Here is a 13368-nt window from a genome sequence, read left to right as displayed (position 1 = left end):
ACCACCATCATCATTCTTACCAGCACCATCACCACCACCACAATTATCACTGTTACCACCACCATGATCATTGTCTTCATCACGGGGATAGATTCCCTGTTTGCCCCTCCAAATCTACTTTCTCTCTTCCTCCACCCTGCTCTGTACTCCAGGAAGCTGACCAATGTGGACTTCATCCATAGGCTCTCTTACTCTTTGACTTCTAGTTGGGAATGGCTAATTGGGAGCGCTACAAGAGATGGATATCAGAGGACAGTCAGAGTATTTGTTCCCCTGTCTTTCTCTCTTCTGGGCCACCACTGACAGTGGCTGTATTCTCCTGGCAAAGGTTATCAGATGACCTCTTCCACTGGACAGCTCTCTCTGGGTTCTGGTTACTGCTCCTTCCCTGGCCCTTCAGGTCACAAGGTGATAGAGGTTGCTGCTGCTGATAGCCCTGGAGTGTTTTATCTTCCCTTGCTGTTTTCTGTTAGTCCCTTTCCCCATTGTTGTGAGTAGTCCTGTCAGGAAGCTCTTCAGTCACCCTTGGGTGTGTCCTGGGTTTCCCACTAGGATCCTGACCATTGAACCATCATGCTCATCATCATCATCATCATCATCATCATCAGTGCCTTCTGCAGTCCTGGTCTCCTGCTCTGTCTTCAACTACTATATTTCCTGATTTCCACCACCATCTTCCCCAGAGGCACAGGTGCACATTTCTTCAGCCAACTTTCAGATATTGACACCTGAAGCTGAAGCACGTGGTGTTTGCATCCTCCAGGACTCAGCTCAGACATTATCTTCTACAGGAGGCATCACTCACCTGTCCTTCCTCCAAGGTCCAGATGAGAGCCTTCTGATGACATGTCTCACCCTGGAGCACAGTTTCCTTCTGTACCTTTTGCCCTGTGAATTCCTGCAAAGAGAGAGGCAAGGATGCTAGCATCTTCTTTTTTTCTTGAGAAGGAGTTTTGTTCTTGTCACCCAGGCTGGAGTGCAATGGCGCGATCTTGGCTCACTACAACCTCCGCCTCCCGGTTTCAAGTGATTCTCCTGCCTCAGCCTCCTAAGTAGCTGGGATTAGAGGCATGTGCCACCACGCCCGGCTACTTTTGTATTTTTAGTAGAGATGGAGTTTCAACATGTTGGCCAAGCTGGTCTTGAACTCCTGACCTCAGGTGATCCACCTGACTTGGCCTCCCTTACAGGCATGAACCACCATGCCCAACTGATAGCACCTTCTTTATGCCAACATTTAACATGGACTGTTATGGATAGATCCTTGTGGCAAGCAGGAATGAAGGAGGGGTGCGGATGAGGAACAACTGACATTTGCCCTGAATACTATTATCACTCCAGCTAGTCCCAGTAGCCAGGAGATGCTGACAGCTCTCTCTGCAAACTGTGACTACCACCCAGGGCTTAGCATGCTGAAGGGACTGGGAAACATTTGTTCAATTAAACAAAAAGAACGATCATATCTATCATCAATGGGAAGCTTACTATTTGCTAAGCCCTGAGCTAAGTATCTTCATATGTTGTTTCCTTTCATGCTCAGGCTGTCCCTGCTGTGAGGTTGACATGATGAGGAAATTGAGGCAGCTCTAAGCCCAGGCCTGTTAACCTCCATTGTCTACACTTCCGGCCACCAATGCCCAGTCCGTGGTGTTTGATTACAAAAGTAGATGAGGGGGAGCCAGAAAGTGGACTACAGGAGCCTCTAAACATTTGTCTTATTCTCATTGTGAACATCAGGTTCATGTCACTGCTCTGTCCCCACCTCCCCTCTCTGCGCAGTGCTACAAAATGGGGCAATGATAGCACCTTGTCCTTGGGTTGCTGTGAGCTTCAAAAGAGAATATTCCTGCCCTGAGATGTCAAGTTATTATATTCTAGATGTGGTCAGCAGACAAATGGGGAAAAAAAGCAACCCCCAAAGATCTATTTGCTTCCCAGCCCTCAGAACTTGTGACTGTTACATTTTACAGCAAACACTGGGATTTAAGTGAGGGATGCTGAAAGCAGGAGCTCATCATGGAATTTCCAAGCTTACCCTAAATGCAAGCACATGTGTCCTTGTAAGAGACAGGCAGCTAGAGAGGAGACCCAAAGGCATGCAGAGGAGAAGGGTATGTGAAGATGGAACAGAGAGTGGAGGGATGTGGCTGGAAGCCAAGGAACATTGCAGACAGCCAGCAGCCCCGAGGCTGGGAAGGCAAGGGATGGAGATTACATGGAGATTCCCGTGGGGCCCCTTGAGGGAGGGCAACCATGCTGACACCACCCGGCTGGCCATTCTCTTATATCATGTCTCTCCTGCAGCTTCTGGGAGCGCAGGAGAGCTTAGCATATCTCACTCCTCCCAAATCCAAGTCATTTTCAGAAATGTTTAATTTGAAATACAGCATGCCTACAGTAACCCACTGTGTGAAGGCGCCGTGGTCCATTGATGCATCCTCCTGCTGATGGATTCTTGGATAAGTCCCAGTTTATAGCAATTCTACACTATGCTGCTGGGAAAAGTCTGCTGGGATAGGGCAGGAATATTCTCTTTTTTTGCTCACAGCAACCCAAGGGCCAGGTGCTATCATTGCCCCATATGCACATACTTCTGCCAGGTACATACTTACGAGTGGCATTGCCAGGATGGAGGGTACACATGGTAGATACTGCCAGTTTTCCCAAGTGATTCTACCAGTTTCCATTTCCACCAGCAGGGCATGAGAGCCCTGTTTGCTCCAGGTTCTTGTCAGCCCTTGGTACTTTCTGTCCTTCCAATTTTGCCAGTTTGTGTGGTGGTATCTCATTGTGTTTGTTGTTGTTGTTGTTGTTGTTGTTGTTTTTCAGTATTTCTTTTTTTTAAGAGACAGAGTCTCTGTCACCCAGGCTAAAGTGCACTGGTGCAATCACAGCTCATGGCAGGCTCAACCACCTTGGCTCAAGCAATCCTCCCACCTCAGCCTCCCTAGGAGCTGGGACTATAGGTGTGTGTCACCATGCCTGGATAATTTATTTTTATTTTTGTAGAGAGGGAGTCTTGCTATGTTGCCCAGTCTCAAACTTCTGGCTTCAAAAGATCCTCCCCACTTGGCCTCCTCCCTAAGTGCTGAGATTACAAGCAAGAAACACCATGCTTGGACTCACTGTGGTTTTAATTTGCACTTCTCTGATGATTAGTGAGATTGAACAGATTTTCATAGGTTCATGGGTTGTTTGGATATTCACTTCTGTAAAGTATCTCTTCATATCTTACTCCATTTTTCTTTCAGATCACTTCTCACTGACTCATCTGAGTTCTCTTCCAACTATATGTTCCAAAATCATCTGTGATAGTTAGAAACTTGATTGTCAACTCTGAAACATGTGCCCACCCCTCCTCCCCTACGCAGCCTCTCACCTCCTTTGGTCCGGATGGATCTACAGGACTTCTGCTGGTGGGTCCAGCCAAGCCTCTCTCCTGGATGTCCCCTGGGCTGGATTATTCTCACCACCTGGCCTTGCCTCAGTCTGCACCACCTGCCTAGAGATCCCTCTCTTTTTACCACTGTGAAAACTGACTCAAGGTGCCCCCAACCCCAGAGGGCTTCCTCCTCCTTCAGCCCACACAGAACTTTCCCCTCAGACCCAAGTTGCAGCCCCTCATGGGTTCCCTTCCTTGTCTCTGAGTGAGCCTCCTCTCATTTTACAGAGAAGTAATAATCATAGGCTCCTAAGGGTAGGGCTGTGTCTCCATCTTCTTGATTCCCAGACCAGAACCTTCCCAAGTACTGGGCAGAGATGCGGGGCTAAATAAAGGCTGATGCCAGCCAGGCCTGCAGTGCTCAGGGACAGGAAGATGGGGGAAGAATGCTCACCACTCCCTGCCTGCTCCTGGCCAGGGCCCCACTGGCCGCCTCCACTCAGAGCAACAGAGAGCAGACACACGGCTGTTCCATCTGAGACCCTGTGCCTTGGGCACTCCTGCCCCTTTGCACCCACCAAGGGCCTGAGCCAGAGCCTCCTTCTCCCCACTAGGATGTGCTCCCTTTCCTGAAGACCCTGCCAAGGAGGAACCTTGTCCTTCATGTCACCCTTGTGCCAGCCTCTGAGACCCAATCTAACCCTGAACACATGGCTCAACCCTACCAGAACCTCTCCACACAGAGTCCCTAGAGGAAGGTTTATCAGAGCAATGCTTCTAAAACCAATTATTCTATCTAAAATTTGTAAAAAAAACACAAACAAATTAAAAACATGACAACTTCGGAGAGATGATTTTAGCTTAAGTCCTATATAGGGGTATTTCTCTTCACAGTTTTAGCAAGATTTATGCACATAACATTTAACACTTGAAGACAGCTTCTCCTTTATTTCATTTTTTTTTTTCATTAAAATTGATCAACAAAACACAAAGCCGTATGTGCCAACAGGAAAGCGCAATGTAAGAATTCCCGGCCGAGGGCTGGCTGGCTGTGCAGGAAACTGACCTGTGTCTATCCAGCTCTGGGCCTCTTGGGGCAGCCTTGCCAGTCATGATGAACTGGGCCATTGCCTGACCCCTTTATCCTACAGACAAATGGCCTTCCAGGGCTGGGGTGAGACCACAAGGCTCATTTCCACTCCTCACTTTTCCAGGAAAGCCCAGCCTGGGACCCGCCCTGTTTGGGCTTTGATTTGCTGTGTGGGACCCAAGTCAGAGGGGTCAGGCCAGGGGATGTTTTGCTCCAGATTAAAAATAAAAGCCAGAATGCATGCAGGGGGGATTTGGCTGTCAGAGATGGATTTTTGTTTATTCCCATAAGGTTTGATCCCATCCAGTCTACTTTCTTCCCAATCCCTCTCCTGGTCCCACTCCTGTTCAGCCCCCTGGCTCCTTCTGGTTCTCATCAAGTACCCTCTCCCCTCCATACCAATGTCACCTTGCCTCAGCAAAATTCCATGCCTCTCTCTCCTAGATCTCAAATCACACACAGAACGTTTTCATTTATTCAGTATTTCATTAATTCAAGAAACAGCTGGTGGATGTGATACTCTCACAGAGAAGACAAACCCATAAATAGATAACCAGATAAATAACTAAGATAAAGTCACAAAATACCAATACAAAGGGGACACACCAGGTGTGATGGTTCATTTTAGGTGATCTGGGCCACAGGATGCCCAGATTATTGTTATTCTGGGTGTTTCTGTGAGAGTGTTTCTGGATTAGATTAACATTTAAATTATTAGGCTAAGCAAAGCAGGTGGCCCTCCACAATGTGAGGTGGGGTGGTCATCCAGTAACTGAAGACCTGAATACAACAAAAAGACTGACCTCCTAGGAGGAACAGGTAGCTCCTTCTGATGGACTGATGGAGGTGGGACACTGGTCTTTTCCTGTCTTTGGACTTGAGCTCAAACATCTGCTCTTCTTGGGTCTCGAGCCTTCTGGCTTTCAGACTGGAATGTACACTTAGCTCTCCTGGTCCTCAGGCCTCTGGGTTCAAACTGGAGCTACCCCATGGGCTCTCCTGGGTCTTCCCCTTTGCTGACTGCATGTCTGGGGACTTCTAAGCCACCATAGTCACATGAGCCAATTCTTTTTTTTGTTTGTTTGTTTTTATTTTTGAGACGGGGTCTCGGTCTGTCTCCCAGGCTGGAGTGCAGTGACATGATCTCAGCTCATTGCAGTCTCCACCTCCTGGGTTCAAGTGATTCTCCTGCCTCAGCCTCCCGAGTAGCTGGGATTACAGGAACACCACCACGCCCAGCTCATTTTTGACTTTTTAGTAGAGACGGGGTTTCACCATGTTGGCAAAGCTGATCTCGAGCTCCTAACCTCAAATGATCTGCCCGCTTCAGCCTCCCAAAATGCTGGGATTACAGGGAGCTGATTCTGAATAATAAATCTGTTTACATCTATGTATCCTGTTGGTTCAGTTTCTCTGGAGAACCTTGACTAATACAACAGGATCCGGTGGGAGAGAGTGGCCAGGTTGGAGGAAATAATTGAGCTGATGAGGAGAAACAGCCAGATGTTCAAAGCTCTTAGAAAAGAACATTTTAGGCGCAAACCATAGCATGTGCAAATGCCCTGGGATGGGAACATATTTTTTCAAGAAACAGACAGAAGCACTTATGAGTGCTTTCCATTTACCACCTGATGCCCACAATGTCCTCATCTGAGCATATTCCTCACCTGAGGCATAGATGACATATTCTTAATGTGACCTCATTTTTAAATGTGCAGTATAGTCTGTTGTACTGAGGTAAACACTATAGGTAAGCACTTAGCAATTGAGAGTAAATGTAGATTTATTGTTTTTCACAACAAACAAGGTAGTCAGGGATTCCTTGTTTACAAACTACTTTGCATTAATTAAATGCAATCTGGAAGTCATCTTGTCTCCTCTGTATCTCTCAGACCCCACATCTAATCTGTGAGGTAAGCCTGTTGGATTGCCTTTAGAATATTTCCACATTTAGAATATTCTCGCATCCACAACTGCTGCTACCAGCTTGGTCCCTCACCTCCAGGCTATGTGTGCCCCATCCCAAGTGACCCACCGCACGGTCGCTGGATCTTCCTTTTCAAATAAGAGTCAGATAAGTAATACTACTTCTCAGCTCAAGAGCCCTACAAAGGACTGCCATTTCATCTAAGCATGAGCTAGAGCCCTTATGGTGGCTCTGAGACCCTACATGATCTAGCCCCATCACTTTCTGTCCCTATCTTGGGTGTTTTTTTCCAATCCTGCCACTCCCTCCTTGTATTCCCACTGACCTACTGCTGTGCCAGGAACAGGTCAGGCCCATTTCTGCCCCAGGGCCTTTGCCTCTCTCCCTAAGATTCTCTTCTTCTAGATTTCCATGGCTCCCTCCATTTTAAAATCCTTGCTCAACCTCCCCTCAATGAGCCTGATCTTGTTCATCCTATTTACATTGCCGCTGCCAACTGCTTAGCTTGCTTCAGGTCTTCTGACCACTTTACTTTGTTCTATTCTTCTGTTCCCTGCAGATACTTCTGAAATAAAATATGATCTTTATGTTCATGATGCTTTTTATTTATTGTTTGTCTTTCCACTATAACGTTAAAGTATAGGGATTGTTTTCCCAGTTTTGTTCACTGTTGGCGTGTGTTCTCTGCTGAAGAATTTGAAGTTCACTGAAGGAACACTTGCCTGTGCATTTCTTGAGTATGTGTGAATTGCATGTTTTGCATTTCAGACTTGTGTGAAAGCTAAGGTAACAAAGCAATGTACATGGGAGATTTGTACTACTGCCACCACCATGACTATTGAAGGAATGTTTGCAATGGGACAAATATTATACCAAATTTTTGCCTGATTTTCTCTGTACATTTCAAACCCATCCTATTAGACAGACAGTGTTATCGCCCCCATTTTACAGATGAGCACATTGAGGCATAGAGAGGATCTACAACTTGCTGGTTGTCACTAAGTTGATGCTGTCAGTAGCAGAGAGTCAACCCAAAAAGTGTGACTTCAAACCTCTGCCCTAAATCTTGGTCGGCCGCCCTTCCAAGGGCACTATGATATGGAGGTAGCTGAGGGTGGGACATGGGTGAAGTGTACCTCCAGACCAGGTCTCTCCAGAGATCTTTCTCAGTTGTCATGGTTGTTTTGGTGTCTCTTGAAGGACCAGTATCCCCCCAACCACGGGACCCTCCGTTAAAACAGACCTATAAGGCCTGGAATGAACAAATGGGTCTTCACTGAGGAGAGGCTTGCACGGTTACTCAGATCTCTAATACCTGAGCGGGGAGAAGATTTTGGAGAAATGGGACACTGGGCAGGGAACTCTGGCCTCTGAGGGGAAAGGGAAAGGCCTGGGGCAGAATGGACAGGGCTCTGATGGAAGGCCTTCTCAATACTGACATCACATTAATTCTGGTCCTGGTGCACATGGGCCCAACCCTAAAAAATCCACTCCTACCCCACAGGGAGTATGAGGCCTTAGTTATTGGGCATAAATACCTTTTATAGGCCATTATATCTTTTCTTTTGAAACAGACCTAATTGTCCCATAGAACTGAGGTTTATGGGTTTTTTTTTTTCTTTTTTGAATAAACAAAGAAATTCACCCTCCCTGTCTTAAAGCTTGAAATTTGTCTTTGTCTGAGCTGAGTCCTTTTCTCAGGAAACTGATTCTCTGGCTTCTAGATGGTATCACCACATCCAAACTCTGAGATTCTAGACTGCTCCCTAATTTCAGTTTTCCCACACATAGTTACATTTCTTCCCTGCTATATAAACCCCTAATTTGAATCAGTTGGGAAGATGGATTTGGGACTCATCTCCCATCTCCTGGGCTGCATCATCTGAATAAAGTCTTCTTCCCTGGCAATACTCATTGTCTCAGTAATTGTCTTTCTGTGCAGGGAGCGACGTGATCTAGACCAAACCCCTGGCATTTTAGTAACACCGCCTTCAAGCTGTAGAGCAGGACAATGGCAAACAAATACCCTGGGGCTCAGAGACCCAGGCAAGGCTACCAAGCGGGGTACTGGCATCTCTCTTCCTCTTCCCCCACCACCTCATTTTTTCTACCAAGTGTACATTTTTCTTTACTGAGACCATTTTTCCCACCAAGTGTAAATTTTCTAATTTTGATCTGTTATACCTAAATTCCCTTTCTAAAGAATTTCTACTCTAAGAAACAAGTTGATTTCTCCATTGAAGGGTTCCACTGTAATTAAACTGATTGCTGAAAAAGACATCATTCTTCTTTTAATAAGGCAATTTGCATATTCAATAACTTTAGCCTCACTTGCTGAAAGACAGTTTGAAAGTTTGTTTGTATATTCTCTGACTCAAATGTTTTCAGATTGCCTTACCTCGTCTCCATTAATGGGGTGATAATGGAAAGAAAATGCAAGAAGAAATTTCTTTTAACAACAGAAAAATATTTACTTTGTTTTAAAGCACTACAATTAATAGACAACAGGGCCCCTGTGGGGAAACATCTTTTCAAAATCAGGTGTTTTGTAGGTTACTTTTAATTTCCTATTCATAAACTGATGCTTGCAGTCTAGCTGGACTTGGAAGGGTATGAGAGAAATATGGAACCCAAAGAATTACAGCTAATGAGAACAGATGGACCACAGGACCCAAGAGCATGTAGATGTGGGATGCTCTCTTAAGCTGCAGGAAGAATGGTTTGGTGAAGGTAAGAGTCACATTTGTTATGGGCTGAATGTAGGTCCCCTCAAACCCCCAAATCATATGTTGAGGCCCTACACCTCAACATGATGGAATTTGGAGAATGGGACCTTTGTGAGGCGATTAGGTTTAGATAAGGTAATGAGGGTAGGGCCCTGATGATGAGATTAGTGCCCTTATAAGGAGAGGAAGAGACTACCAGAGCTCTGTTTCCCCCATCAATCCCTATGTGAGGACTCACCAAGGAGGTGCTTGTCTGCAAGTCAGGAAGAGAGCCCTCACCCGAACCTGATCATGCTGTCACCCTGATCTCCAACTTGCAGCCTCCTGAACTGTGAGAAAATACATCCCTGTTGTTTAAGCCCCCAACACTCATCACATTTGTCCCCAATCAGCAACAGTGACCTTCTTGCTAGTTTTGCTACTCCTGAACCCAAAGTGAGGCTCCATGGCTTTCAAAACATTCATGCTACATTTCACCTTGCTTGTTAGCCATTCAGCTAGACCCTATTAGCAGTGCAGATGAAAAACAGCTGACTTCTGTCTGTGGCCAAGATGTCAGAACCCATAAGATGGGTTTGTCAGCAGACTTCTCCCTGCAGAAATCCCGTGCCACCATGGTATGTGAGGTCTCCACCCTGGCATGAAAACCTGGGACAATTCTAGGGCAGCATATATCCTCATAACCAAATCCCAGATATTCCTTCTGTCTTTGGAACTTTGCACATCTCTCAAAGAACACATGGCCAAGGGCTTACCCTTAATGGCGTTCTGGAAGATCACAGCATTGCTTGGTGTTGCTGCGGCACAGACTCAGGGAGTCTGTGTCTCCAGAACCAGACACAAACCTCCTTTTTTTTCATTGTGGTAAAACACACATAATAAGAAATTTGCCATTTTAACCATTTTTAAGTGTACAACTCAGTGGTATTAAGTGCATTCATATTGTTGTATAATCATTATTGCCATCCATCTCCAGAATCCTTTCATCTTCCCCAGCTGGAACCCTGTACCAGTAACCCTGTACCAGTAACCCTGAATTAAACAGTAATTCTCCATTCTCCCTTCTTCTCAGCCCTTGGGAGTGCTGTTCTATTTTGTCTCTATGGCATTTTGCCTATTTATTCATTTATTCATCTACCAATGAACACTTGAGTTGCTTCCACTTTGGTTATTGTGAATAATGCTGCTATGAACATGGGTGTACAAGTATCTCTTCAATTCTTCAGGGTATAGACCCAATAGCGGAGTTGCTGGGTCATATGGTTATTCTATGTTTAATATTTTGAGGAACCCCTGTACTGTTTCCACAGTGGCTGCACTATTTTACATTCCCTCTGGCCTTTTTACTTTCTTTTTCTCTGCTTGAACAACTAGTCTCTCTCTCTCTCTCTCTTTTTTTTTTTTTCAATGTCTGCTTCAAATAACATGAAGTCCACTGGGTGGAGTGACCATCTTCCCCAGCCCTGTGGTTCTCCCATTTCCAGCAACCTGGAGTGGGGATTTTTGTATTTATTTCTTTGTGGGGCTAAGTTTTCAATATGTCTTCTTCGCATGTTCACATAAAGAACTGAATTTATAAAATAGTGGAGACTTGCATGGAGACTCAAGCTTATGACAGTTGGATGCTTTTCTCCCTCAGGATGAGTTGCTTTTTATACACCCCACACTATCCAAGTATGCAGCAGGCCACAGACTACGTCCTGCGGGGCTCAAGACCAGCTGGCCCAGGTCAAGACCTGGGTACAGAACCTATTGCATTCCACATGGCCAAGGTATACTGAAAGGCACAGAGGGGAATGAAAGACATTGGCTTTTCTTTGTTAAGTGGTGTCAAAATCTAGGCTCTGTGCAGCTTCCATCCCCACCTCAGATGTGTCAAAAGACGTTGAGCTTGCTGGTGGAAGCCAGTGTCTCCTCTGACCCTTTGAGTTAGTCATGATAATATGCTTCAATCTTCAGAGCTTATGGTGTTTGCCATTTTCCAAGTGGAATTCAGGCGCTTTGCTCTCTCCAATTTCTAGCTTTGGCTCCAGTTGTTCAGTAATGCAATCCTGAAAGGGTGAATTTGGACAATCGCAGCTTGGCCATTTTGAGCACATATGCTAGAACTAAGTCTTTTTGGCCCAGCTGTAGCTTGAATCTAATGAAAATGACAGATAATGCAGTGTTCTGTGTGCCTGCCAAAAAAGAGGATATTTCCCATGAGATAGCACCTGGTGATGCAGAAATAGACACTATAGATTTGTGATTGGCTGGTGCGTACGTGTATTCATATCTAGCCTGTATTATCAACCACACAAGATCACATCTTGGATAATAACAGCAACAATGGCATGCATAAAAATTACTGCAGCAAAAAGGAAAAAAAAATACTAGATCAATTATGTCAATTATGCACGAGTACTTTTTCCCCTCACAGTTTTAACACTGAGAAAAGGTGGCATCTATCTCTGATCTAATTATTCACTTGCTTATTTGTGGGTTCCCCCCTCTTTGCGCTCTCCTCTTTTACAGGCAGATATAAAAGAGCTCTCTTTTAGAAACACACCGTGGACTCAAACGTGCCTACATACATATGTGACTTACATTTGAGCAGTTGAATAATCAGTAACTTGAAAGTAAAGAGGAAACGCCTCTGCGTGTTCTAAAGGGAAGCGACGGGAGGGGTATATACTGAGATGACCTTACCTTAGAGCAAAAACGCCATCAGCCTCGAGAAGTGTCATAAATTAAGTTGCTATTTAAGCCCTGATTCTAGTAAAAGGGTCCAAATTTCCAAGGTGCCTTTAATGACTCTGTGTTCAGTGACAATGAAGTATTTCTTTAACAGACTGCCACTGAGCAAACAGAAAAAAATGTGTGGCTCTGGAAAGAGAGCTTGCTATTTTCCCTTTTTTCTTCCCTTCCTTCTTCCTTTCTACCCCCTTTTTACCATCCTTTCCTGTTGCTCTTTCTTTGGCCTTCCCTTTAGAGATGCAGTTGAAAACCCTCAGCACACAATCTCGGAATGAGACAAGGGTGGAATTCTGGCAGCCTGTGTTCAACTCTTGCTGGACTTGCTCTGTGACCTTGATAAAGGTCTGCAACCTCACCACGGACACACAAAACACTGTTACACCATTTTCAAAGTGAGGGGGCTTGAATTGGATGTTCTCCCAGGTCCCTTCAATCTCTCAGATTTGAAGCAAAGGGTAATTTACCTAGGCTAGCTTAGGAGGAAGGTGATTTTGAAAGAGAAATACAAAATCATTAAGCAGATCAGTAAATTTGATAATGAATTTTTCAATTACATTCAGGTGGCAGCAGATGTTAAATTACTTTAGCAGAACCAAGCTTAGAGGTTTGTGGTTTACTTTTCTCATTTAAATATATAGATGCAAAGGAAGAAATCACATTTCCAGTCCATCTTCTCAAAAAGCCCTACTGCGTGAAGCCCCGTAGCATAACTTCTGTTGGTCAGGAGATCAGGAACATGGGGCTCCGGTCTCAGCTCCACTTCCCAAAGATTGCGTGTGCTCTGGGTGGAGCCTTCCCCTTTTTGTGTTAAAGATCTGCCATCTATAAATGAGGGATAGACTCATCTCTGGCCCCAAAATGTGCCATGCTTCCTTGTACTGTCATCTACCTTTGCCGGGCTTTGAAAATATATATCTCGAGTATATTTGTGTTGAGCATATAGCACTTTTCTTAAGCACGTGGCTTGTGAGCTCCTGTGGGACTGGATCTTTTTGCATGCCGTAGGGGCATATAGTCTTTTGGGGAAGCTTATGATGATATTGGTTGTAGCAGTTGCAGGGCTGAAAAGGAGTGATAGAAGATGGACATTTCATCCCGGCACCGGCATCTTGACTGCCCTAGACAGGCTTCCTGTGAACCCAAAGCCTAATATGATCACCAAAGGGTCATGTTCATTAGCCCAGTTGACCCCAGGAGAGGCTGGATTCCAGCATCCAGTGGAGGAGGGATATATGGCATCTTGGTCCCAGAAGGCATCTCTCCATCCTCTCCCTTCTTGGCTGCAGCCTTCCTGGGAGCCAGTTGCTCCAAGGCCTGGCTCTAGAATGCCCTACAGAGGATAGGCACAGTGCTGATGCCACCTGTTCCCTCTCCCTCGAAGTCCCTACTCTCTCTCCAGGCTCCCTGCCCTGTCGCATGGAACAAAACCACACTGGGTCTGCTTAGCTCCTGAGACAACTGCCTCTTTAAGAACTTATCTCATATTTTCAGAAATTGACTGTGAAAA

The 13368-nt window shown here is 45.4% G+C and overlaps 1 long non-coding RNA gene across 1 annotated transcript in view; it reads right to left on the bottom strand.

Moving 5' to 3' along the window:
- The window catches only part of LOC112206407 (uncharacterized), a 40331-nt gene extending 28194 nt beyond the window's left edge, over positions 1-12137 (bottom strand). Inside the window, exons 1-2 of the long non-coding RNA XR_002940698.2 lie at positions 12058-12137; positions 11814-11962 (exon numbers count right to left, since the gene is read on the bottom strand). This is a non-coding gene — a long non-coding RNA (uncharacterized LOC112206407). The remainder of the gene's footprint in view (positions 1-11813; positions 11963-12057) is intronic.
- Between the last annotated feature and the right edge of the window lie 1231 nt (positions 12138-13368).

The sequence above is a fragment of the Pan troglodytes genome, chromosome 20, assembly GCF_028858775.2.
Source record: "Pan troglodytes isolate AG18354 chromosome 20, NHGRI_mPanTro3-v2.0_pri, whole genome shotgun sequence".
Classification (NCBI taxonomy): Eukaryota; Metazoa; Chordata; class Mammalia; order Primates; family Hominidae; genus Pan; species Pan troglodytes.
Note: the sequence above shows the minus strand (reverse complement) of the source record. Positions and strands in the feature narration are given on the sequence as shown.